General features: G+C 37.5%; 1 long non-coding RNA gene across 1 annotated transcript in view; it reads right to left on the bottom strand.

Moving 5' to 3' along the window:
• Nucleotides 1-27978, bottom strand: part of LOC130541288 (uncharacterized) — a 140260-nt gene that overhangs the window by 57561 nt on the left and 54721 nt on the right. The gene's annotated exons all lie outside the window — the stretch shown is intronic.

The raw sequence follows: 27978 nt of genomic DNA, 5'->3' as shown, positions 1-27978 counted from the left end.
CGAGGGACTAGCTGTGCAACTTTGGGCATGGTGCTTAATCTAGGCCTTAGTTTTCATATTTGTAAAATGTGGTCAATTGATAAAGACCTCTCTCATAGAGTTGTTAAGAGGATTAAGTAAGATAATACGTAGAAAGCATTTAGCAGTGTCTAAAAATAGTAAGTTCTTAAAAACTGCAACCTGTTATTATCATCCAACTTACTTGTGACTACATCCAGATATTTAAACACTTGGAAGTAAAGTAAATATAAATGTAACTCTGAATCACACGATAGAAAAATTTAGGAAGTCATAGGTCCTGAGAAGCTTAAATTACTAAGATAATGGTGAACGGCTTCCAGGAAACAGTCTGAAGAAGAGGAATATGGAAACAAAAATTATTTGGTATAAAAACACAACTATCATTTAATCTAAGATTTATGAGAGCCAAAGCATACAAATTCATTCCTTCAGTTCTTCTTTGAAATGTTTCCACATATCCTAAGCAGGGAGGAAGACACAAGGCACTGGGAGTCTCATGATTCTGTGAAACCAAATGAAGGAAATCAATTAGAATAATGATTGGTTTTCATTACTGAGTACTGTTTTGAAATCTATCTGGCAGGCATCAATTTTCTGTTTCCAGAGGTATCCAGAAAGTAGTTCTGTAAAGATATTTTATTTGCTAAAATAAAATGGATATTCCCGAAGAAGAGCAAGGGTAATTTCGCCACCAGATATTGTAATACAAAATAAGGACTTTGAATATTTGAGAAAACAAAGTAGGATGAACAGGTACTTGCTGAGAGAAATGACAGCCTGACATAATTAGGATCCAGAAAGCCACTTTGGAGAGAAGCACACCTGAGAGCAGTCTCTGCCAAGGCCACTGCCCACCCCAGCAGTCAGACTGGCCTGAGGTTGAGCATCCTTTAGAATCTAGTTACAATAGAGTTATTTCTCAGGTCCTTGAATGGTAGCTTGAGTTCGTCTTTTACATACCCATCTTCTAGTTACAGTCTATGGTAGAACATCAACTTCAAAGTTGGTCTTTCATTTTTTAAGGAAGATTGAAATTTACAAAATAAAATGCCACAGTCTTCCATGGTCAATGACAACATCTTTGAAAAGGTGAGATCGATTTAGTTGGGTAGCTCCCTGCTGTGCTGTAGCTTCTTAAACATGAAGAAGTTAAAAAAGAAAAAAAAAAAGCTGAGTTAAGAAAACTAGAAGGCATAGTTCTTCTTCATTTAAAAAATAGAAGTAAATCTTAGAAAAAATGAAATCCATGAATTTCTAATCAATTTATGTAAAGAAATTCAGAGCCATTTAAAGTTTAAAGGTTTTTATGGGCCTTTTAACAATTCTCATAATTTTTGTTTATTGTAAAGGTCATTTCACCCTATAAATTAATTCAATCTATCCTCAAATATCTCACCAAAGAGGTAAAGACCAGTCTTAACACATCAACAAACTATGTTACTCTCGGATCTAACTTTTGCCCTCCAGTAAAAAAGTAGTAGTTCAAGAAAATTAGAAATTCTTTAAATCATTATATGACTTTACTGTATTTTTTCTTACATCAGTATTAGAAATTATTGCAATAAATATCCCAATTTGAATATTTAATTTTAAAACATTCTGAAGTTCCATTTTGACCTAAATGAGGAATTATTTTTAAAATTGTTAGCTTAAAACTAGCCTAAAGCTAACTTTCAAATACAAAAAAGTACAAATAATCCTTCATATTCTAACTTCTAGAATTTTAAAGCAAATCTTTCCCTACGGTTCAAACAATTTCAATAATTTCACTGTAATCATAACTGTCATAATTTTTGTTAGAATTATAGAAATTAAAATTTTAGAATAAGAAAGATTCCTCAAAAGATACTAAATGCATCATCCTTCTGTTACAAATGAGGTAACAGAGTTGTGGACTGCCAGGGAAGGTGCCTGAATCATGCTGCAGTCATTGACTTATCCTTTGCTAAAATTTTCAAAATGCAATGCATTTTTCAGCATGCATAACACCATGAAAATTCTATTCTACGAAAAATAATGCACTTTAATTAGAAGTTGAAAAACATTCACAGGAAACTTGATTCAAGGCAAGGCAAAGGGAAAAGAGGAATTGAGTTTTGTAGAGCTCAATCTGCAAACTGTTTGGAATCTTGTCATTTAATTTCACACTACAAGCAATAGGTTCTACACTGGATCAAACCACAGGTAGAATGACTCATTTGATAAAATGATTTTTTTCCAAGGAAAATAGAGTAGCTGCCTCATGTTATGGATTCATCAGTAATACATAAGCCAATTATCATTCTACAGAATTGTAGAAGTCCAGGCGTTGGCAATTAAAATGAATTAAACTCTCAGGGAAAAAGTAAACATTTCTGAGTCTAAACCAGATTTGTAGTTCAACTCTATAGTTACATGTTGTCTTAGGCTGGATTTCCCTAGAACTCTGAGAGTCAAATGGTATTTGAGGTGTCAGTAGCTTATTTTGGACATGATCCTAGGAAGTATGAGTCTGGAAGCAGAGATATGAAACAGAGAAAGAAAGGCAATATATGATGTGACTAATGAGCAGATTACCACTGTGGGCAATTGTGACTCAGTCCCACTGGAGACCCCTAGGAGATGATATAAAACAAATTTCAGAGCTGTCATATCTGAAAATGAGGAGGCTGAATCTTTTGGTCATTGGTTGTGGGCTGTACTGAGAGGAGTTAGCTCTCTAGCATTTCTGGTCTTTCCTCCTCTTGGCTGTGCCTGGAGAAAATCCGAATGGGTATGGATGGTGCATGCACAGTCGTATTACACATATATGTACACGGTAATGTCTCCCTGATTAACACCTCTAGACAAGTGGTAGTGCACTGAGAGTCTGAATTTACACTGTTCTACTTATAGCAAATAAAAAGATATGATAGTAAGATAGTGTCAGAATGTGGGAATAAAGTGACTGAAAATGAAATTATGGAAAATCACAGTGAGCAATAATAGGTTCCTCCAATCTATTAGGGTATAGCTTTAGGTGAAATCTGCCTGTAACTGTAATGTCATATTTCGACCCTTCTGCAGATTGAATTGCATTATCATGCAATGGATTTAGTCAAACAAACTAAACAAGCATGGATTTAGTCAAAATGAAGTGTTTACCAAAAATATTGAAGAACAGCATGAAAGGAACAGCAGCTGGCAATGCTCATGCAATACTCTACCGTGGCCGAAGCTGGGACTTATGGAAAGATGGCCCTTTCTGGTGTTGGGAGAATCAGGCTCTGAAGGCCTGATATGATGCTATTCATGATGTAGGTCATCTTGCTAGCTCTTATTGTTCTGATCCATGCTTACCAAATAACCTGGATAGGTCAGTCTACAAAGAGAACAGTTACTAGGCAGATGATACAGGTGTTTGGTCACCATGATGATTTTCTTTTTTCTTTTCTTTTTTTTAAAATTATACTTTAAGTTCTAGGGCACATGTGCACAACATGCAGGTTCGATACATAGGTATGCATGTGCCATGTTGGTTTGCTGCACCCATCAACTCGTCATTTATATTAGGTATTTCTCCTGATGCTATCCCTCCCCCAGTCCCCCAACCCCTGACAGGCCCTGGGGTGTGATGTTCCCCACCTTGTGTCCAAGCAATCTCATTGTTCAATTCCCACCTATAAGTGGGAATATGTGGTGTTCGGTTTTCTGTCCTTGTGACAGTTTGCTAAAATGATGGTTTCCAGCTTCATCCATGTCCCTGCAAAGGACATGAACTCATCCTTTTTTATGGCGGCATAGTATTAGATGGTGTATATGTGCCATGTTTTCTTAGTCCAGTCTATCATTGATGGACATTTTGGTTGGTTTCAAGTCTTTGCTAGTGTGAACAGTGCTGCAATAAACATACGTGTGCATGTGTCTTTATAGGAGCATGATTTATAGTCCTTTGGGTATGTACCCAGTAATGGGATGGCTGGGCCAAGTGGTATTTCTAGTTCTAGATCCTTGAGGGATCACCACACTGTCTTCCAAAATGGTTGAACTAATTTACACTCCCACCAACAGTGTAAAAGTGTTCCTATTTCTCCACAACCTCTCCAGCATCTGTTGTTTCCTGACTTTTTAATGATTGCCATTCTAACTGGCATGAGATGGCATCTCACTGTGGTTTTGATTTGCATGTCTGTGATGACTAGTGATGATGAGCATTTTTTCATGCATCTGTTGGCTGCATAGATGTCTTCTTTTGAGAAGTGTCTGTTCATATCCTTCACCCACTTTTTGAAAGGGATTGTTTTTTTCTTGTAAATTTGTTTGAGTTCTTTGTAGATTCTGGATATTAGTCCTTTGTCAGATGGGTAGATTATAAAAATTTTCTCCCATTCTGCAGGTTGCCTGTTCACTCTGATGGTAGGTTCTTTTGCTATGCAGAAGCTCTTTAGTTTAATTAGATCCCATTTGTCTATTGTGGCTTTTGTTGACACTGCTTTTGGTGTTTTAGTCATGAAATCCTTGCCCATGCCTATGTCCTGAATGGTATTGCCTAGGTTTTCTTCTAGGGTTTTTATGGTTTTAGGTCTAACATTTAAGTCTTTAATCCATCCTGAATTAATTTTTGTATAAAGTGTAAGGAAGGGATCCAGTTTCAGCTTTCTACATATAGCTAGCCAGTTTTCCTAGCACCATTTATTAAATAGGGAATCCTTTTCCCATTTCTTGTTTTTGTAAGGTTTGTCAAAGATCAGATGGTTGTAGATGTGTGGTGTTATTTCTGAGGCCTCTGTTCTTTTCCATTGGTCTATGTATCTGTTTTAGTACCAGTACCATGCTGTTTTGGTTACTGTAGCCTTGTAGTATAGTTTGAAGTCAGGTAGCATGATGCCTCCAGCTTTGTTCCTTTTGCTTAGGATTGTCTTGGCAGTGCGGGCTCTTTTTTGGTTCCATATGAACTTTAAAGTAGTTTTTTTTTCCAATTCTGTGAAGAAAGTCATTGGTAGCTTGACGGGGATGGCACTGATTCTATAAATTACCTTGGGCAGTATGGCCATTTTCACGATATTGATTCTTCCTACCCATGAGCATGGAATGTTCTTCCATTTGTTTGTGTCCTCTTTTATTTCGTTGAGCAGTGGTTTGTAGTTCTCTTTGAAGAGGTCCTTCACATCCCTTGTAAGTTGGATTCCTAGGTATTTTATTCTCTTTGAAGCAATTGTGAATGGGAGTTCACTCATGATTTGGCTGTTTGTCTGTTATTGGTGTATAAGAATGCTTGTGATTTTTGCACATTGATTTTGTATCCTGAGACTTTGCTGAAGTTGCTTATCAGCTTAAGCAGATTTTGGGCTGAGACAATGGGGTTTTCTAAATATACAATCATGTCATCTGCAAACAGGGACAATTTGACTTCCTCTTTTCCTAATTGAATACCCTTATTTCTTTCTCTTGCCTGATTGCCCTGGCCAGAGCTTCCAACACTATGTTGAATAGGAGTGGTGAGAGAGAGTATCCCTGTCTTGTGCCAGTTTTCAAAGGGATTGCTTCCAGTTTTTGCCCATTCAGTATGATATTGGCTGTGGGTTTGTCATAAATAGCTCTTCCTATTTTGAGATACATCCTATTAATACCTAATTTATTGAGAGTTTTTAGCATGAAGGGCTGTCCAATTTTGTCAAAGGCCTTTTCTGTATCTATTGAGATAACCATGTGGTTTTTGTCATTGGTTCTGTTTATGTGACAGATTACATTTATTGATTTGCGTATGTTGGACCAGCCTTGCATCCCAGGGATGAAGCCAACTTGATCGTGGTGGATAAGCTTTTTGATGTGCTGCTGGATTCGGTTTGCAAGTATTTTATTGAGGATTTTCACATTGATGTTCATCAAGGATATTGGTCTAAAATTCTCTTTTTTTGTTGTGTCTCTGCCAGACTTTGGTAAAAGGATGATGTTGGCCTCATAAAATGAATTAGGGAGGATTCCCTCTTTTTCTATCGATTGGAATAGTTTCAGAAGGAATGGTACCAGCTCCTCTTTGTACCTCTGGTAGAATTCGGCTGTGAATCCGTCTGGTGCTGGACTTTTTTTGGCTGGTAGGCTATTAATTATTGCCTCAAATTTCAGAGCCTGTCATTGGCCTGTTCAGAGATTCAACTTCTTCCTGGTTCAGTCTAGGGAGGGTGTATGTGTCGAGGAATTTATCCATTTCTTCTAGATTTTCTAGTTTATTTGCATAGAGGTGTTTATAGTATTCTCTGATGGCAGTTTGTATCTCTGCGAGATCAGTGGTGATATCCCCTTTATCATTTTTTATTGCATCTATTTGATTCTTTTCTCTTCTCTTCTTTATTAGTCTTGCTAGCAGTCTATCAATTTTGTTGATCTTAAAAAAAAATCTCCTGGATTCATCGATTTTTTGAAGGTTTTTTTGTGTCTCTATTTCTATCAGTTCTGCTTTGTTCTTAGTTATTTCTTGCCTTCTGCTAGCTTTTGAATGTGTTTGCTCTTGCTTCTCTAGTTCTTTTAATTGTGATGTTAGGGTGTCAATTTTAGATATTTCCTGCTTTCTCTTGTGAGCATTTAGTGCTATAAATTTCCCTCTACACACTGCTTTAAATGTGTCCCAGAGATTCTGGTATGTTGTGTCTTTGTTCTCAATAAATAAAGAACAACTTTATTTCTGCCTTCATTTTGTTATTTACCCAGTGGTCATTCAGGTGCAAGTTGTTCAGTTTCCATGTAGTTGTGCAGTTTTGTGTGAGTTTCTTAATCCTGAGTTATAATTTGATTGCACTGTGGTCTCAGAGACAGTTTGTTGTGATTTCTGTTCTTTTACATTTGCTGAGGAGTGCTTTACTTCCAACTATGTGGTCAATTTTAGAATAAGTGCAATGTGGTGCTGAGAAGAATGTATATTCTGTTGATTTGTGGTGGAGAGTTCTGTAGTTGTCTATTAGGTCTGCTTGGTGCAAAGCTGAGTTCTAGTCCTGGATATCCTTGTTAACCTTCTGTCTCATTGATCTGTCTGATATTGACAGTGGGGTGTTAAAGTCTCCTATGATCATTGTGCAGGAGTTTAAGTGTCTTTGTAGGTCTCTAAGGACTTGCTTTATGAATCTGGGCGCTCCTGTATTGGGTGCATATATATTTAGGATATTAAGCTCTTCTTGTTGAATTGATCCCTTTACCATTATGTAATGGCCTTCTTTGTCTCTTTTGATCTTTGTTGGTGTAAAGTCTGTTTCATCAGAGGCCAAGATTGCAATCCCTGCCTTTTTTTGTTTTCCAATTGCTTGGTAGATCTTTCTCCATCCCTTTATTTTGAGCCTATGTGTGTCTCTGCATGTGAGATGGGTCTCCTGAATACAGCACACTGATGGGTCTTGACTCTTTGTCCAATTCGCCAGTCTGTGTCTTTTAATTGGGGCATTTAGTCCATTTACATTTAAGGTTAATATCGTTATGTGTGAATTTGATCCTGTCATTATGATGTTAGCTGGTTATTTTGCCTGTTAATTGATGCAGTTTCTTCTTAGCATTGATGATCTTTACAGTTTGGCATGTTTTTGCAATGGCTGATATCGGTTGTTTCTTCCCATGTTTAGTGCTTCCTTCAGGAGCTCTTGGAAGACAGACCTGGTGGTGAAAAAAATCTCTCAGCATTTGCTTGTCTGTAAAGGATTTTATTTCTCCTTCACTTATGAGGCTTAGTTTGGCTGGATATGAAATTCTTGGTTGAAAATTCTTTTCTTTAAGAATGTTGAACATTGGCCCCCACTCTCTTCTGGCTTTTAGGGTTTCTGCCGAGAGATCTGCTGTTAGTCTGATGGGCTTCCCTTTGTGGGTAACTCGACTTTTCTCTTTGTCTGCCCTTAACATTTTTTCCTTCATTTGAACCTTGGCAAATCTGACAATTATGTGTCTTGGGGTTGCTCTTCTCGAGGAATATCTTTGTGGTGTTCTCTGTATTTCCTGAATTTGAATGTTGACCTGCCTTGCTGGGTTGGGGAAATTCTCCTGGATAATATCCTGAAGAATGTTTTCCAACTTGGTTCCGTTCTTCCCAACCCTTTCAGGTACACCAATTGAATGTAGATTTAGTCTTTTCACATATTCCCATATTTCTTGGCGGCTTTGCTCATTTCTTTTTACTCTTTTTTCTCTAACCCTGTTTTCTTGCTTTATTTCATTAATTTGATCTTCAATCATGGATACCCTTTCTTCCACTTGATCTAATTGGCTATTGAAGCATGCATCACAAAGTTCTCGTTCCATGGATTTCAGCTCTGTCAGGTCATTTAAGGTGTTCTCTACACTGTTTATTCTGGCTAGCCATTTGTCTAACCTTTTTTCAAGGTTTTTAGCTTCTTTGCAATGGGTTCACACGTGCTCCTTTAGCACAGAGAAGTTTGTTAGTACTGGCCTTCTGAAGCCTACTTCTGTCAACTCATCAAAGCCATTCTCTGCCCAGCTTTGTTCCATTGCTGGCGAGGAGCTGTGATCCTTTGGAGGAGAAGAGGTGCTTTGATTTATAGAATTTTCAGATTTTCTGCTCTGGTTTCTCCCCATCTTTGTGGTTTTATCTACCTTTGGTCTTTGATGTTGGTGACCTACAGATAGGATTTTGGTGTAGATGTCCTTTTTGTTGATGTTGATGCTATTCCTTTCTGTTTGTTAGTCTTCCTTCTAACAGTCAGATCCCTCAGCTGCAGGTCTGTTGGAGTTTGCTGGAGGTCCACTCCAGACCCTGTTTGCCTGGGTATCACCGGTGGAGGCTGCAGAACAGCAAATATTGCTGCCTGATCTTTCCTCTGGAAGCTTCGCCCAAGAGGGGCACCCACCTATATGAGGCATCTGTCGGCCCGTAATGGGAGGTGTCTCCCAGTTAGGCTATACGAGGGTCAGGGACCCACTTGAGGAGGCAGTCCGTCTGTTCTCAGAGCTCAAATGCCATGCTGGGAGAACCACTACTCTCTTCAGAGTTGTCAGACAGGGACGTTTATGCCTGCAGAAGTTCTCTGCTGCCTTTTGTTCAGCTATCCCCTGCCCACAGAGGTGGAGTCTAGAAGCAGTAGGCCTTGTGGAGCTGCAGTGGGCTCCTCCCAATTCGAGCTTCCCAACCGCTTTGTTTACCTACTCAAACCTCAGCAATGGTGGATGCCCCTCCCCAAGTCAGGCTGCTGCCTCCCAGTTCTATCTCAGACTGCTGTGCTATCAGTGAGCAAGGCTCCGTGGGCGTGGGACCCACTGAGCCAGGCACAGGAGAGAATCTCCTTGTCTGCCAGTTACTAAGACCTTGGGAAAAGTGTAGTATTTGGGTGGGAGTGTCCCGTTTTTCCAGGTACAGTCTGTCATGGCTTCCCTTGGCTAGGAAAGGGAAATCCCCTAACCCCTTGTGCTTCCCGAGTGAAGCGATGCCCCGCCCTACTTCAGCTTGCCCTCCGTGGACTGCACCCACTGTCCAACCAGTCTCAATGAGATGAACCAGGTACCTCAGTTGGAAATGCAGAAATCACCCATCTTCTGCATCAATCATGCTGGGAGCTGCAGAACAGAGCTGTTCCTATTTGGCCATCTTTGAACTGACAATTTTCTTTTTCATTGAAAATCAGTGAATTTTTAAAAAAAGAATCCAGGTCTATAACTATGGGATTGATAATACAATATTGGTTATGAAAAAGTCAAGTTTCTGGACCTGGATCATCGTAACATTGCCAATATACTGTGAGACCATCTGGTAATACCTCTTTGTGACTATCTGGTCAGCAATTTTCTGGCATAACCCCTGCAACTCTCAGAAATAGGGAACTAGATTTCAGAAACAAATATAGAATAATGACTTCTCTATTTGCACATCTGTAACTCATTTATTAATTTGCAAAAAATCAGATTTCAATAACCATCATTGTATCAACATCTAGAATAGAATGTGCAATCCAGTTTTTTATTTTATTTAATTTTAATTTTATTTATTTATTGAGATGGAGCCTCAGTCTTGTTGCCCAGGCTGGAGTGCAATGATGTGATCTTGGCTCACTGCAACCTCAGCCTCCCTGGGTTCAAGTGGTTCTCCTGCCTCAGACTCCCAAAGTGCTGGGATTACAGGTGTCGACCACCATGCCTGACTAATTTTTGTACTTTTAGTAGAGACAGGGTTTCACCATGTTGGCCAGGCTGGTCTTGAGCTCCTGACCTCAGGGTATCTGTCCACCTCAGCCTCCCAAAGTGCTGGGATTATAGGCATTAGCCACTGCCCCTGTGCAATTCAGTTTAACTCTAAGTCTAAGTCAATTGGAAAGATATTCATTTACCTATGTATTCCTCACAACTCTTAGTCTCTCGAGGTGCTTTGTGAAAGTATTTTTGGGTTTAAGAAGTTTAGAAAACACTGTATACTCTATTTCTATTTAGAGACTCAGAACGTATATTAGCCTTTAAGGATGTGACAAGTATTGAGGATATCTGTTTAACTTTAATCCAGCATTTTCCCTTTTTTCTCCATCCCCTCCCTATTTTGTGTAACCAATTATTCATTAATATCCCTTATAACACACTTGTGTATTATCATAGCTATCTATTTCTTACCCTACTTCATGTGTTTAAAGTCATTTAATATTATTAAGGCTTGTAATTGGGAAAATTAATCTGTTTTTGCACATTTATAAAGGTTGAATGCATCATGATTATTTACTTTGCTCTGCAATAATATTCAAATCAGTTTCTGCTTATCTCCTTTTTACATGAGGTTTGTCCTCTTAATAACATTCAGTTTACCAAATATGGCAAAAATGCATTTTCATTTCTCACATAGCTAGAAAATCTTTGCAGTATCTGGGCAAATAATTTTCTTCCTGCATTTCCTAGTGTACATTTATTTGCTTTGCTCTGTCAATATGCTTGAGTTGCAAATGTAAACATTGAAATGATCTGAAATTCCCTCTGACAGAGAGGTTTCCACCACTGATATACATTTCTCCTTGTATGTTTTGCTGTGTGAACAATTCCTTTATTTGTTCACACATTAAGGCTTTGCCAGAGGCAGGCGTTTATGGCATTAATATACAGAATGTTGTGGGTATCTCTTTTATTATCTGGAAGGATAGCAGATGAAAACAATACTGAGCTCTAAAGGCATAAGTAAATACAAAAGATTTCAAAGACCAACTGCTAGCTGAAGTTTTCTTCAAGTTCAGTATATAACCATCTAACTCTGGGGGTAGAGTGTGTGCATGTGTGCATGGGAGCAGGCATGTGTGTCTATCCAGAGAGAGCGATTGAGAGAGAAAGAGAGAGAGAGAGAAGGTGGGGAGGGGGTAGATAAAGAGAGTTAGCCTCACAGCGTTGTTTCAAATGCCAGCCTCATTTTGCCTCTAAAAAAAGAACAAAACCACAATTTTGTAATATATTTACTGATACAAAATATAGTTTAGACATATTATAGTGAGTCCATCATTAATGATACAAGAATATTTCAACTAACAAGACAGTTTATATTTCTGGAAAAAATATGATGAAAAGAAGAAAACATTGAGCTACTACATCTATTTTTGTGAAAATCTTAAATGAAATTTGAGGGTATACAAAGGAAGCAAAAGTAACCAAAAGAGACACCACTACTGTCAGACTCTCCCCAGAGGTTATGTGATCAAGTGGCTGAGGCACTTTTGCTAATGAGGCTCAGGCTTAATCTAAGCTTTAAAAGGAACATGTGGAATTTGTAATGTCCATAGCACTCTCTTCCCCATTTAGCTTTCTTTTCATTAGGCGTGTCTAGATGAACACTAATATGTATTATATAATTTTTATTTAGCCACATCTCTGAGGAAGTCAGAATTGTGCGGCTATTCTCAGCTTCCATTATTAACCACATTTATCAGTATGAAGGAAGGAGAAGCCAGGAAATACCATTCCCATTTTATAGACAAGATAATAGAAACTGACTTCCTCTAGTTCATAGAGGACATAGAGACAAACTGGACATAGAGACAAACTGGAGTAGACACAGGTGGATAAAGTAAGTTTCATAACTTGATTACCCCAAAGCTTACTACTGCATCTTTGAGCATGGGGGCTGGAAAATAAGTCAGTGGTGTGTCCTTGGGTGCTAGAAGCAGGAAAAAGAAATGTAAGGAATCATCTCTCTCCAACATTGTAGCATTGCCATGCAGAGGCTGTCCTTATGCATACCTTTTTTTGTTTTTTTTGAGATGTAGTTTGGCTCTTGTTGCCCAGGCTGGAATGCAATGGCACAGTCTCTGTTCACTGCAACCTCTGCCTCCCAGGTTCAAGTGATTCTCCTCTCTCAGCCTCCCAAGTAGCTGGCATTACAGGCATCCACCACCACGCCCGGCTAGTTTTTGTATTTGCAGTAGAGGCAGGGTTTCACCATGTTGGCCAGGCTGGCCTCGAACTCCTAACCTCAAGTGATCCACCTGCCTCGGCCTCTCAAAGTGCTGGGATTACAAGCATGAGCCACTGTGCCAGGCCTCTTGTGCATATCCTGAAGCATGAATTCTACAAATGAAATAGAGTTCAGAAGGATTGACAGTGAAGAAGTGGAGTTGACCCAACAGGCAATCCAAATTAATTTGGAAGTTATTTTGTTTGCCACACACTCCTCCTGAAACAAGGACAGCCCTTCTCTCCCAGTTATTACAGTATAGGACAATGGAAAGTCAGGAGGAGTCACACGAATCCTTTTCTGCTTTTCCAGACCAAATGAAAGCTGTAAAGGGAAAGAGAGAACTAGCTATTGCTACATTAAGAAAATGAGGTGCCAAGTGAAAACCCCAAATCTTATTTTTACAGCCGCCAAGAAGTTTCAGTCTAGGATTCATGCTGGGAGCAAGGTGCACATCACGTGAAATTCACGGCCCACATCACAGGAGAGCGCCATCGATACTCTGGAGCCCAATGCTGTATTTGGCACAGGAAGAGACGTTTGAAAATCAGAAAAGTTCACATTTCATGAGTTCTCATCCAGAGTATTCTCTCTGGTCTCCACAGTGCTTCACTGTGAGCAGTGAAACAGCCTAAGCGAAGTAACCAGAAATCCACAGATATCAAGGAAAAGGGTTAGTTAGCTTGCGTTCAGTCTCTGACATTCCTGTGAATCGCTGGGAGCCAACGGGACACAGGCAGAGAACATCAGATTGCCCCCTCTGCCAGTCAGCTCTTGAATTAGTTTCCTATTGCAACTGTAACACATTACACAACCTTCGTGGCTCAAAAAACACACATTAATTATCTCACAATTCTGGAGGTCAGAGTTTCAAAATGAGTCACACTGGGCTGAAATCAAAGTGTCGGCAGGACTACTTCCTTTCTGGAGGCTCCAGGGGAGCATTGGTTTCCTTGCCTTTTCCAGCTTCTAGAGGCTCTTTCGCTGGCAGCAGTGCCAGCAGTGGAAGATTAAGCTTTCACAATTCCCATTATTACAATCTCCTTTTCTGCCATCACACCTCCTTTCTTGACTCTGACGCAGCTCTGTCTCTGTCTTTATTGTTCAAAGACCCTTGTGATTACCTGGGCCCACTCAGAAAATCCAGGATCCTCTTCTGATCTTAAGGTTAGCTAATTAGCAACTTTAATTCCATCTGCAACCTCAATTCCTCTATGCCCTATAACATAACGCGATCACAGGTTCCAGATTAGGATGGGGACATTTTGGAGGGAAACTTTGTTTTGCTTAAAATAGCTCTATAGCTGCCCATCTCTCCACTTGGTACCATGTTGTCTTTATATAGTTATGGTTGAGTCATACTGTGGTTTAGTCTTGTTCTTTTCTGTTTATCAACACCTTCACATATATTGCCTCTTTAATTCTTAAAATATGTAAAAAATCCTTGTTTTACAGAAGGAAAACAAGGCAAAGAAGGACTAGGTGACTTTGTCATTATTGGATATGAAATTGGGGGCAGAACTGATACTGAAGTCCAGGTTGACTGTCTCTGGATTTGATGTTGCTTTTGCTGAGTAACTGCCTCTCATGTAGATACATATATAATCTATATAAGTGTATATAGACATGTTTATTTACACATATTTAGAGTGCTTATGCATGTTCTTGGCTGTCTGTTTATTGATGAAGTGGGGACAGTGATACTTCCCTTTCAGGGCTATTTGTAGAGTTAAAGAGAGAAGATATTTGGTATTTGACATCTAAGTAAGATCAGGAAACTGGTGGTTTTATGACTAAATTTTGCATATCCTCCTGCACCCTTTGCAAACTGTTTGTTTTGGCTAAAACAATATTTAAATATTAGGATTTGAGAGCCTTTTGGTGGTGCTCAGTCTCTGTGAACCACTGATCCCCAGTGTTTTATACCAAGCTGGAATCAGAACTTTATATAACCTGCTTGGGCCGCATAGGCATATAAGCTTGTATCCCTAAAATAAGTAGGAAAGGAGAAAAGAAAAACCCCTAAATATTTTGGGACATCATTTTTTTCTTAACATGCACCAATGTCCAAACTTATTAGGTAAGGAATAGTGCAAAAGATTTTGCAGCTTTTTAAAAGCAAATTAGGAACCACTTAGCAGAGAAATAAATAGAGAAGAAGAATACCATGGGCTTTTAGACACAATAATCTTTAGCATTAAATTTTTCTTTTTCTTTCTCTCAAATTTTTCTTCTGTGAACTAAAATTCAAGATAATGCCCCACTACAAATGATCTTCCAGAATTATAGGTCAGACTTCTGTGGTGGAAGAAATTCCCCTCATCTTATCATCTCTGCGGATGAGGTTAAAATCAGATGTGGATAAAGCACTGACATAGCATTAGGACAGAGGATTCCAGTGCTGAGAATAAAAGCAAATTCATTATTTCTTCTTGTACATAGCTTTTATAATGTAAATGATTCCAGAACTGAGGAGAAATGTGTAATTTGTAAAAGAATAAATGACACTACATGCAGTAATCTGCATATAATTCTTTCACAAACAATACATCCATTTTAGTATCAAAATGAAGAGAAGACTGCCAAAAAAGGACTTGAAATTGATGCACACAACATTTTCACCTCGAGTTCATATTTATCTATAGAAGCAGCAATCATTTTGTGATTAAAAAATGTGTATGAAACTTATCCATAGGAAATAGGTACTATACTAAAGAGAATTAGAAGAATAGATGCTGAGTAACTCTGTATAAAAAAACTTTTCTTCTGGCTTTCATAACTAACCTCTTCTGTAGATAATTAGTTGTGGGCTATTATCCTCTATAGAGTTTTTTTTTGTATTTTTGATTCAAAACTATAAGAATACATTTTAGAAATAATGATAGTCATAGCTTTTAAGCTACAGAGGAGTGGACTATTTCTTTAAAAAGCAATATATTCTAAAATTGTTCAGAAAGGATAACTGGTTTGAACAATACAATGCTCTTTTCTAGACAACTTATCATAAAAGCTAAGGACTAATCTCAGAAAGCACTGGAAACTAGAGACAATATTTAGGAAAATAATTGATTACATTAAACAAAACTATCTTCAGTTCTGTCTTATAGGCTTTGACACATCTTCTGATTTATCACTAAAAGGAGATAGAAATTCTCAATAATACTAAAAACCAATGTTATCTTACATGCTGTTGATGGAATTTGGGAACAATATCCAGTAAGCATGAGATTAATGGCCAACCTATACTTTGTCTTATGTGACCCAACAGAGTCACACAAGACACTTGCTTCATAAAAAAGAATATATGTGTTTGGGGTCGGAGGAGAGGTAATTTGTTTAATTCCTATTTTATGACTTATAGATTTGGAAATGAGAGTCTGAACCATGCTCAAAACTGAATAGCGGTCCCCTCACTCAACTTTAAGTATAATGAGTGCAGAAAATGACCTGTTTTTGCTGACACTTTTAAACCAGGGCCTACTACAGCACCAGGAATATATAGACTATATTTTTAGAATGAATGACTAGAAGTGGCTAGTAAAAACAGAAATTCAATAATTTGAAAACATTAAAAATTAAAAACAAAAGTTCTTGGGCTAAAATAAGATTCACAGATGTGGTTGAATACTATATGCTTATCTGAGGCAAAATCAAGAGATTCATACTTAAAAATATTCCAAGTTTTTTTTTAATTCCTAGAATAAAAAAAATTATGAGAACTTAGGCATCTTTTTTTCTTTTCTTTTCTTTTTTTCTTTTTTTTTTTACAATTTCCAGTACAGAGGGAGCAAACACTGTTGAAAGGCATACTAGGATTGGGACTCTTTTGGAAAGGTAGCTAAACATAACCTGCCAGAAATAGAAGTGGGACATTTACTTTGAGAGCTGTTCTATGCTCACATAATAGCAGTTTGGTTACAGAGAGACTCCTGGCTTAGGAATCAGAGAACCATGTACTGGGCTCAGATTGTCACAAACTAAACAGGTGCATTTGCAAAAATCAATTGTATTTTTACATACCAGCAATAACCAATTTGAAATATCACATTAAAACCCCCATCAAACTCTTAGGAATAAATTTAGTGAAAGGTTTACAAGAATTGTACTCTGGCAACTACTAATATTACTTAGAAAAATTAAAGACCTAGATAAATGAAGAGATATATTGTAATCATAGATTGGAAAAGTTTAGTATTTTTATATGTTAACTATCTTCAAATGTACCTACAGATTCAATCAAAATCCCAGCAGAGATTTTCATGGAAATTGATAACCTGATGCTAAAATTCATATAGAAATGCAAAGGACTAGCCTGGAAAATCTTGAAGATTAAAAGAGTTGAAGACAACTTGATTTTGAGATATACACAGGAGTGGAACCCCAGAGTTATGAATCTGGCAGTTTCAATGGGAACTGCTATACAGCTGCCCTCCTCTCCACATGAGAGAAGAACATAAATATTATCTTCCTAATATAAATAAATCTTTACTAAAACAAAAGTTGAAGATCCTTAAAGTATAATTCTTTGGAATGAAAACAAATGGCTCCTAGTTTCATTCCCCTTTGAAGTGTAAATATGTAACTTTAAATTGTGGAGAGCAAATGTTTTGGGGGAGAAAAGAAGGCATTCCCTGTCTTTATAACTTGTCAATTTCCATTGCTCAGGGGGCTGGGTCTCTGTAGGAACAGTGAAAAATCCGGAAAAGACTAACTTCCCTAGTACAGGCCATAATGTCTCTGTCTCACATGTAAGCAGTAGTATATATAATACATTAAAGAAATGAGTGTGGCTTTGTTCCAATGAAATCTTTTTATAAAAGAAGTAGCAGGCCAGATTTAACTCTTGGACTATATAGTTTGCCATCTCCTGCTGTGATGGTTAATTAGGTGTCAACTTGACTGGGTGAAGGGGTACCCAGATAGCTAGTAAAATATAGTCATATGCACCACATGATTGCATTTCAGTCAACAATGAACCGTATATATGAAGGTGGTCTTAAAAATATTATAATGGAGCTGAAAAATTCCTATCACCTGTTCACATTGTGGCCATGGTAACATCATAGCACAATGCATCATTCATGTGTTAGTGGTGATGCTGCTGTAAACAAACCTATTGTGCTGCCAGTTGTATGAAAGCATAGCACATACAATTAGTTATACTATAATACATAATACTTGAGAATGATAATAAACACCAGCTACTGGTTTAGGCATTTCCAAAACTATAATTTTTGTGGTTATTTTAGAGTGTACTTCTTCTATTTATACAAAAAGGTTTACTATGAAACAGTTATGTCATGTTACCCCAATAGCAGCCTCATATATCTTGTGTTCACCGCATCTTTTGATTGCATAATTTTCTCTTATGTTTAATGTAATCTCCTGTTGTTTTGTTCAGCATGGCCTCTAAGTCTTCAAAATCCACTGCTAATGTTGCCAAAAAGAGGTCATGTTCAGTGACTGACCTCGAAACGAAATTAAAAGTGATTAAGAACTACAAAGGTGAAAAATCAGTGATAGTTATTGTTCGCAGTCAGGCATATCCCATTCCATGATGGTTACAATCTTGAAGGACATGAGCAAAGTAACAGAAACTGTTAAAGAATCTGCTTCTCTGAAGGCAATGCAACTAACACAATTTTAAAAAGACCTATATCAAACATACAGAAACTTCTAATGACCTGGATTGAAGACTAGACACAGAAGTATATTCCTCTCAGCACCATGAAAATCATGACACAAGCAAAAAGTTTGTTTTTGATGTTGAAAGAAAAGGCTCGACCTGATTACCATGCTGAATTTATTGTTAGTTTTGGGTATTTTAAATGATTCAAGAATTGTTATTCATTATACAATGTGAAAGTGAGTGCTGAATCTGTGAGTGCAGTGAAGGCAGCTGAAGAACTTTTGGAAACTCTCTACATAAGCTGATTGTGGAGAAAAATTATTAGGATTGGTGCAAAAGTAATTCCGGTTTTTGCCATTATGGCAAAAACCGGAATTACTTTTGCACCAACCTAATACTTGCTCAAGCACATTTTTAATACGGATGAAACCTTTCCATTCTGGAAATGAATGCTTGAAGAGCTTTCACCCATAAGGAGGCCAAATAAATGCCAGGTTTCAAGGTTCATAAGGACAGTATAACAGTCCCACTTGGGAGCAATGCTACAGCCTATAAATTGAAACCCTTTGTGATTTGGCACAGTGAGAACCCCAGGGCCTTCCAGCACATCGATAAGTGCACACATTGTATTTATTTTAATATTGTACTTATATCAATAAGTACACAGGCCAGTGTACTACAAGAGCAATATGAGAAGTCATGGACAGCCCAGCTCCTCTTCCAATGCCCTCCTGAATTGCTATGCCAGTGAAATGGAGAAGTACTGTTTGGAGAATAAGATATTTTTCAAGGTTTTGTTCATTGTTGATAATGCTCTTGCACATCCTCCTCTTACTGGTGAGCTTCATCCCAACATCAAAGTGGTGTTTCTCTCTCCAAGCATCACCTCTTTGATTCAATAAATAGATCAAGAAGTTATAGCAGCTTTTAAGGCCTACAACCTATGGAGGACCTTAGTTTAGGCTATTGCTGCAACTGAGGAAGACACTGAAATTGTGGAAAGACAACATCTGTGACTGCATCATGAACCTTGTTTGGACTTGGGGTGATGTTGCCGTGGGGTGTACGAATTGTATCTAGAAGAAGACACTGAAGAGTCATGCATGACTTCACAGGATTTGCTAAGGATGAAGAGGTTGCAAAAATCAACAAGGTTGTGATTGATATAGCAAACAACTTTAACCAGGTGTGGATGAAGATGACATTGAAGAACTCCTAGAGGTGATTCCTGAGGAATTCACTAATGAGGAATTATTGGAAATAGAACAGGAATGCATAGCTGAAGAAGAGACAAGAGAAAAGGGAACTATAGAAGACAAATACTCCCAAAAATTCACAGTGAAGGGCTTAGCAGAAGCTTTTGCAAACCTCAATAAGCTTCTTAAAAATTTTGAAAACATATACCCAACAATGAAATATTTCCACTAGTAGAAAGAAATGCTCGTGGTGCATTATCTGATTACAGGCAATTTCATGATGTTAAAAAACAAACAAACAAACAAAAAAAAGCAAACCACCATGGACGTATTTGTGAAAAGAGTGACACCTCCTCAAGAAGAGCCTTAGACAAATACTTCAGGAGGCATTCCAGAAGAAGGCATTGTTATCACAGCAGATGACAGCTCCACGCATATCATTGTCCCTGAAAACCTTCCAGTGGAACAAGATGTGGAGGAGGAAGACAGTAATATTGATGATCCTGATCCTTTGTAGTCCTAGGCTAATGTGTATTTTTGTGTCTTAATTTTTAAATAAAAATAAAAACAAAAAAATTAAAAATAGAGAAAAGCTTATAGAATAAGGATATAAAGAAAAATTATTTTGTATAGTTGTACAATGTGTTTGTATTTTAAGCTAAATTTTATTATAAAATAGTCAAAAAGTTTAAAAGTGTAAAATTTAATGAAGTAAGAAAGTTACAGTAAGTTAAAATTAATTTATGATCGAAGAAATAGTTTTTTTTTTTTTTTGAGACAGGATCTTGCTCTGTCATCCAGGCTGAAGTGCACTAGTACAAACACAGCTCACTGCAGCCTTGACCTTCCAGGCTCAAGGGATCCTTTGGCCTCGCCTCCCAAGTAGCTGAGACCACAGGTGCACACCATTATGCCCAGCTAATTTTTAAATTTTTTGCAGAGACAGAGTTTTGCTATGCTTCCCAGGCTGGTCTTGAATTTCTGGGCTCAAGTGACCCTCTTGCCTTGGCCTCCCAGTGTTAAGATTACAGCTGTTAGCCACCACACCCAGCCAAATAAAAAAAAAATTAAGTTTAGTGTAGCCTAAGTGTACAGTGTTTATGAAGTCTCCAGTATGTACAGTAATGTCCTAGGCCTACACAGTCACTCACCACTTCCTCATTGACTCACCCAGAGCAACTTCCAGCCCTGCATTCTCCATTCATGTAAGTGCCCTACATGGGTGGACCATTAAAAAAAATCAATTGTAGTATATTTTTACTATAACTTTTCTATGCTTAGATATATTTATATACACAAATACTTACCATTGTGTTACAATTGCCTATGGTATTCAGTATAGTAACACGCTACATAGATTTGTAGCCCAGGAACAACAGACTACACCATACAGCTTAGGTGTGTAGCAGGCTGTACCATTTAGGTTTGGGTAAGTACACTCTATGATGCTTGCACAATAAAAAACATCACCTAATGACACATTTCTCAGAATATACTTTCATTGTTAAGTGACCTCTGACTGTATTTCTGTGAGATGTCTCCAGAAGAGATTAGCATTCAATTCGGTAGATCCAATAAAGAAGATCCACCCTCACCAATGTAGGCAGACATCATCCAATCCCTCAGGGCTCTGATAGGACAAAAACAGAGAAAGGGCAAATTTGCTCTTTTCTGGAGCTGGACACCCATCTTCTTCTGCCCTTGGACGTTAGAACTTCAGGTTCTCTGGCCTTTGGATTCTGAAAATTGCACCACCCAACTCCTTTCATCTTTGACTTCTTGGTCTTAAATCAGGAGTTCCCCAGGCTCTCAGGCTTTGCGTCTTGTACTGAGAGTCACACCATCTGCTCCTGTAGTTCTCAAGCTTTTGGAATCAGACTGAATCACACTATGGGCTTTCCTGGTTCTCCAGCTTGCAGATGGCATATTGTGGAACTTCTCTACCTCCATAATCACGTGAATCAATTCCCATAATACATCTCCTCTTCTATATGTATATTTATATATTCGATTGGTTCTGTTTCTCTGGAGGGCCCTAAAACATCTGTTCTGGAGTGACGGAAATCATGGCATTGGTTTCTTTAGCTATAAGGGTTATTGGCTGACAAGGAGGTTAAGGAAATTTCAATTCTTCATTTTGATTTGTGTGGCAGTTATATGGGTTTATATTTGTTAAAACACATCAAAATGTGCTTTTTATATCTGTGCATTTACTTTTGTAAAATTTACTTCATTAAAAAGAATCCCTACAAGCCTTGGTGTAGTGGCTCATGCCTGTAATCCCAATACTTTGGGAGGCCAAGGTGGGAGGGTCGCTTGAGCCCAGGAGTTTGAGACCAGCCTGGGCAACAAAGTGAGAACTTGTCTTCCAAATAAATAAATAAAATAGCTAGGTGTGGGGTGTGGTCCCAGATACATGAGAGGCTGAGGCAGGAGGATCGCTGCAGCCCAGGGGGGTGAGGCTGCAGTGAGCCAAGACAGCACTTCTGCAATCTAGCCTGGGTGACAGAGTGAGAAAAAAAAAAAATTACTCAAAAAAAAAAATTACCACAGATTTTGCAGCTTAACATTAAAAGGATAATAAGGGAATATTATAAATAATTTTATGCTCATTAATTCAATAACCTAGAAGAATTACACTAATTCCTTGAAAACTACAAACTGACAAAATTCAACTAAGATAAAACACATAATCTCAATAGCCATACAGGCATTGAAGAAATTGAACATATAATTTGATAGCTCCTGAAAACATATCTCCAGAACAAAATGGTTCCACTGGAGAATTCTACTAAAAATTTAGAGAAGAATTAATGTCAAGTCTAGGTAGTCTCCTTCAGAACATAGAAGGGGAGGGAATATAACACTTCCCAACTCATGTTATGAGACCAGTATTAACCTGATACTAAATGAGGCAAAGAAAATACAAAAATAAAAGACACCATAGAGACTAATATCCCTCATAAATATCACCATAAAAATCCTTGACAAAATATTAACAAACAGATTCAGAAATATCTAAAAAGAATTACACACCATGACTGAGTAGACTTTATACTAAGAGTGCAAGGCTGGCTTAACATTTGCAAATCTATTGATGTAATCCTCCATATCAACAAAATCCAGATCTCTAGAACTTTTAGGTAATCTACGAAGCAGTAAAAATTAGTCTGTCCTCAGATTTTACTTTTCCAATAGTAAGTGTTGATAAAATCTCCTGTATTTAAATGGTAAATAAAAGATGGCATATTCCTAATCTGAATTGTCTACGGAAGATGTATTCTCATTCACATGCGCATGCACATACACACATCTACCCTGGCACATAGATAATTGAAAAAAAGATACATCTTTTAAAAAATGGTAATACTTTTGGATAGTAGAATTATATGTGTGTTAAATTTTCAATATTTAAAATATATTTTCTACGATGGAGCTGAATACATATTTAGGTCCAGGAAAAAATAACTAATCTGAAGGGAGATACATGTATTGGTATTTATCCAAGTAATTTCATTCATCTCTTTTCGGATCTTGAAAATTATATCAAATATCAATATAAGCAATTCTACATAACAAGAAACACTATTATCACAGATAATTCCCCTCAAATTTATGACTCTAAAAAAAATTCTAAAGGACACTGTAGGAGACAGTCAACTATTACAGCTTTAATACAGCTTTAATGCCTGACCACCAAGCCAGACTTAACCAGATTGTAAAATGAATTAACATTGACATATTGAAAAAAATGATAGAATTTCACAACAGTGAACTATTGTGGTCAAATCATAAGGGATTAGCCTTTTAAAATGTACCTTAAAAAAACACCAACTTTCCATTATCACATATTAGGTGTCTTCCATAGATAAATGCTATTATGAAAATACAAATGAAAAGTACATCTGCGGCCATTTTTATCCTAATAGCTCAGCATTAATATAATGTCCAGGAATCGGATGTAATTACCGTGAAAGCCCCATGGCTTAGCTCTGCCACTGATTTCTTAAACAATCAATCTGAGAAGCTGAAATAGGGAGTCTGGGGGCATTTTTACCAAGCAGAAAATTACATTTTCATTAAAAATAACACATCAATTTATATTTTAAGTGGACAATAATGGATAAAGGATGCATTTGATGTCATAGCTTAGAATACCAGATGTCTCTTTTTCCACGTTAATGTGTTATGTATTTTCAAACACTTTAAACTCCCTCCATACAAAAATTATAGATATGACTTTATTCTTTGAGTGAAGGAAAGTGTAGAGACTGAAAGAAAAATAACTCTGTGAGTCTTTCTTTTGTGGATCCTACAGGAAACACGTACACTCACACCCATACTCATACCTGCAGGGTTTGGGTGTTAGCAGTATCTCCCTTTGTCCACAATAGAGAAAGAGCTAGAAGAGTTGGGAAAATAAAGTGAAAAGGGTCACTCGCTTGAGAGAAAGAATTGGGGTTGTCACATACTTCCCTTACCTTCTCTTTCTGCTTTTAACTCATTTCTTCTACTCCACGGACCCTACACATAGTCTAATTAATAACAATGGCATTAACATAGGCTAAAGCTCTTCTGGGTTCCCTGCTCTACCACAGGGGTGTAAAACCTAGAAACTACATTCCACAGACTCCCTTGCCAGCAGAATTCTAGTTAGTGAGATAGCACCAATAAGAAGTACTTGCATGAGACTTGTAAGAAAGAAGAAAAGTGAAAGCCATTACTCTTCAGCTTTAGACAGATCCTAAGTGTTGGTAAATCGTAGAGATGAGGTTTCCCTTGTGGCATTTTGATGAAGTCTTATGTATCAGCTACTCTGATGCTGCAGGTATCTGAGAACTTTGGTAGTGGTTGTCTACAATTCTTTCATATCCAGATTTCCCAAAAGAGGCCTTTCTGTCCTTCATTACTTTAATCTTTCTATGGTTGTGTAAGCCTTCGAATCCCATGTAATAATTTTCTTTCTACTCAACATACCTAGAGACTTTGTTTTCCTGACCAAAACTCTAACAAACTCTTCCATGGAGAAGTTATTGATAACCTCAAATAATTTCTGGTTTGAGGCACGAATGAGTTTATTCATTTCACCTGTTTTTAAAAATGTTCTTTTCACTTAGGGAGCTAAATGGAATGAACAAATGAAACAACAGCTCACCCTGAAAAAAATCATACCTTCAGCACTATTTAGCATCATGGACTATCAAAGCCCCCATTATCACAGTTTGAATATGTAAATTATTAAATCAATCATTGCAAACAGGAATACGACATGGTGAAGTGGCAAATTGATAGGTGAACCATACAAAAATCAACAGTAGCTGATCTGTTTGATCCATAAAACAGCAATTTTATATGGTTTGGCCTAAAAATTATATAAAATTGGAAATTATTTTCAGTAGAAATGTATTAATACTGCCAATCTCCAAAAGAGGTTACATTCCCATTTTAAACAACAAAAAAAATTAGCTGGGAAAATACGTGCCTTTTTCACGTGAAAAACCATGTCAATGAAATACATAACTCCACCCTCACACACATATCACCTGTGATTGCAGAAGCATTTCTTCTTCTCTGGCCTCCTCTAGCTCTTGATGATCTTGGATCCCTTACCTGCCTGCATGCTCAGTCTTGAACTCGGTTCTAGAACAGCCCAGGCTTGATGTAAGATTTGCTCCTGTTACTTTCGTCACACCCAAGCACTCCTCTGCACTGATCCCACTCAGTACCTTACATTCTGAGCCAATGACTAGTGTCCCACTGTGTTCTTACCTATCCCCCTCCAATAATCTGGAATACTGTTACATGTTGAGGTCCTGCCACTTGTGTGCAGACCCAGAATCTGTGTGATCAGGCTTCTGGTTATTGACACCCTGGGTCCCCTGTCACTTTGCTCTGTCAAGACACCTTTTCCTTGATTTTGGATCCTGTGGGATGGTTGTCCCATGGTGTTGTCCCAAATTATTTGAGGTTGTCCCATGATGTTGACTAAGTATTACTCCAGCATTGTGCACAGTGCCTACCAAACTTCATAAATATTCAATGAAGAATAAATTTTAAAAATCAAAGGTTGTTCAGAGCAGGCCTTAGTGGGAACCTAGCTAGAAACCTTGAAATAGCTAGAAAATTTACCTAGCGATTAAGGTCATGAAGATTTTGGTTGAGATTACTTTTTCCACAAAAAATTTTAGACTTTGGCAGACCATCTGAAGAAGGTAGGTGTGGTTTTCATCCACATGTTGACACTGGCTTATCACACCCTAGCCCACCTTGCAGCTTGCAGACAAGAGGAAAGAAATGGAGGGGAACCACCTTCCTTTATCAGACAACTAGACCTGGATCACATTTGCCCACTGCCCATTGTCAGATGACCACTCTCATCTTCTAGGGAGTGTCGTGCAGCAATGCCATGTGCTGGGGACTTTGAAGAAATTAGAAGGAGGCAGGGATGCATTAGAAGGCATTGTAAAAGCTAAAGAAGCAAATTATGATGGTAGTTCTCAATCTTTAAAGTGATAGTACTTAGTCTCTTAAAAATTATTGATGACTTTAAAGACCTCTGGTTATGGAGACCATATCTATTAATCGTTACCATATTAGAAACACAAAATGAGAAAAATTTAAAACACAAGAATACAAAAACACATATTCTATTAATCGTCAGAGTGATAAGATGTTACCACATGTTATATAGCTTCTGGAAAACTCGCTGAATATTTGGGAGAGAATAAGAGTACAATGAGCAAATAATATTTTAATATTATTATGAAAATGGTTTTGACATCAAGGATGCTCTGAAAAGGTCTTGGGGACACCCAGGTATCTCTGGATTAGAAGCTGAGAGAACCACTGGCTTAAACTAAGGTCCTGTCATTGGATATGGCAAAAAGAAATACATTTAGAGACTTTAAGCGATTAGAAATAACAGGATTTGATGACATCTTTCAATAAGACATAATTTACAAACACAAGCTTCTTTCAACATTAGTTAGGTTGTCATTGTTTTGAAGCTAACATTTAAGGTGCACTATACTAAGTGCTTAATATATGATTTAATTTAAACCTTACTGAAACCTTACGACATGATGCTGTTAAGGTTTTCCACAGCCAATATGTATGATGAACCTCATGCAACTGATATAGCAAGAGATGTAAAATTGTCTGCCTAGCAACAACCAGAGTGCTTCTAAGACATGTAAAGTTTTAAATAAAAGCTTCCGGCCCATGCCTTAGAAATGACCCTGTGCCTCCAGGGAAATCTTTAAAATAAGTTTCTGATCTCTGTTGCTACAGAGACCTGACTTCACTATTTCTCTTGGTTCTGGTTCTGACACTGTTCCTGCTCTAGTTATTCAATATTGCTTACTGCTCAACTCCTGTTCCATCTGTTTCTTCTGACTCTATCTTTAACCTGGATTCCATTCTTATTACTCAGCTAAACTTAGTTTCTCAACACCTGTTCCAACTTTCCTCCCATTGTTACCGCTCTCTTCTGGTATGTGAACTGATTTTCTTATATTCCAATTGGCGATCTGGTCCAACTACCCTCAGATATTCTGAAAATTTCTCTAGGCATTATTTGCAAGGTGACACCACAGTCATCCTCTGCTCATGGTCAGCCCAGAGTTAATCCTTTGGTTTTGGCATTAGCCCTTCTGGGTCTGATATTGGAAGTGGAATCCTGCAGGAAGAGAAAGTGGGGCAAGGCCGAGGGCATAAATGTGTGTTTCGAATGAGAAAAAACAAATTGCTTATTCGGACCTCTAGCAACTGCCAATAAAGTATTTGAGGTTTTTGTTTGCTTGTTTTATTTCTTTCTTTCCACCATGATACAATACCTATAGCGATATGTTATAATTATTAAGTGTATTATGAAGATTAGATGGTGCTGAATGTTTAAAGTGATAGGGTAAGGTGAAAAAACCTTCCCGAAGCAGTGTCCTTACACAGCAATTTAAGGAAACTAGTCATTTCATTAAGATTGCCACAGGGAAGAGGTTAGAGTATAGAGTACTGCATTTGTTTTGGCAATAGAAAATATGCAGGGGTCTTTAAAATACAGTAACCAAAATATAATTATCACAATTTTAAAAAATGAACAATAATTCAAGAACTAAATATCAAGTTACTGTTTGCACTTCTCTGATTATTATCTTATAAATGATTCATTTTCTGGTTTACATTTTGTTTGAATCAAGAGCTAGGTCTACACATTGCAATTGTTTAATATATTTCTTAAGTCTCTTTAAGTCTATAGATTCTACCTGTGTTTTTTTTTCCCTCCTCTTACACTTATTTGTTGAAGAAACCAAGTAATTTTCTCATAGAATTTCTCACAGTCTAGATTTTGCTGATTGCATCTTGCAGTGTTCCTTGTATTTCCTATATATTAACTGTTGGACCTAAATGCATTATCATGGCCAAGAAACATATGAAAAACAGCTCATCATCACTGATCATTAGAGAAATGCAAATCAAAACCACAATGAGATACCATTTCACGCCAGTCAGAAAGGCAATTATTAAAAAGTTAGGAAACAATAGATGTTGGCAAGGCTGTGGAGAAATAGAAATGATTTTACACTGTTGGTGGGAGTAAATTAGTTCAACCATTGTGGAAGACAGTGTGGCAATTCTTCAAGGATCTAGAATCAGAAATACCATTCGACTGAGCAATCCCATTACTGGGTATATACCCAAAGGATTATAAATCATTCTACCATAAAGACACATGCACACGTATGTTTATTGCAGCACTATTTGCAATAGCAAAG

The sequence above is a fragment of the Pan paniscus genome, chromosome 13 (assembly GCF_029289425.2).
Source record: "Pan paniscus chromosome 13, NHGRI_mPanPan1-v2.0_pri, whole genome shotgun sequence".
NCBI classification, from domain to species: Eukaryota; Metazoa; Chordata; class Mammalia; order Primates; family Hominidae; genus Pan; species Pan paniscus.
The sequence above is the reverse complement of the archived record's forward strand: the minus strand, read 5'-3'. Positions and strand labels throughout refer to the sequence as shown.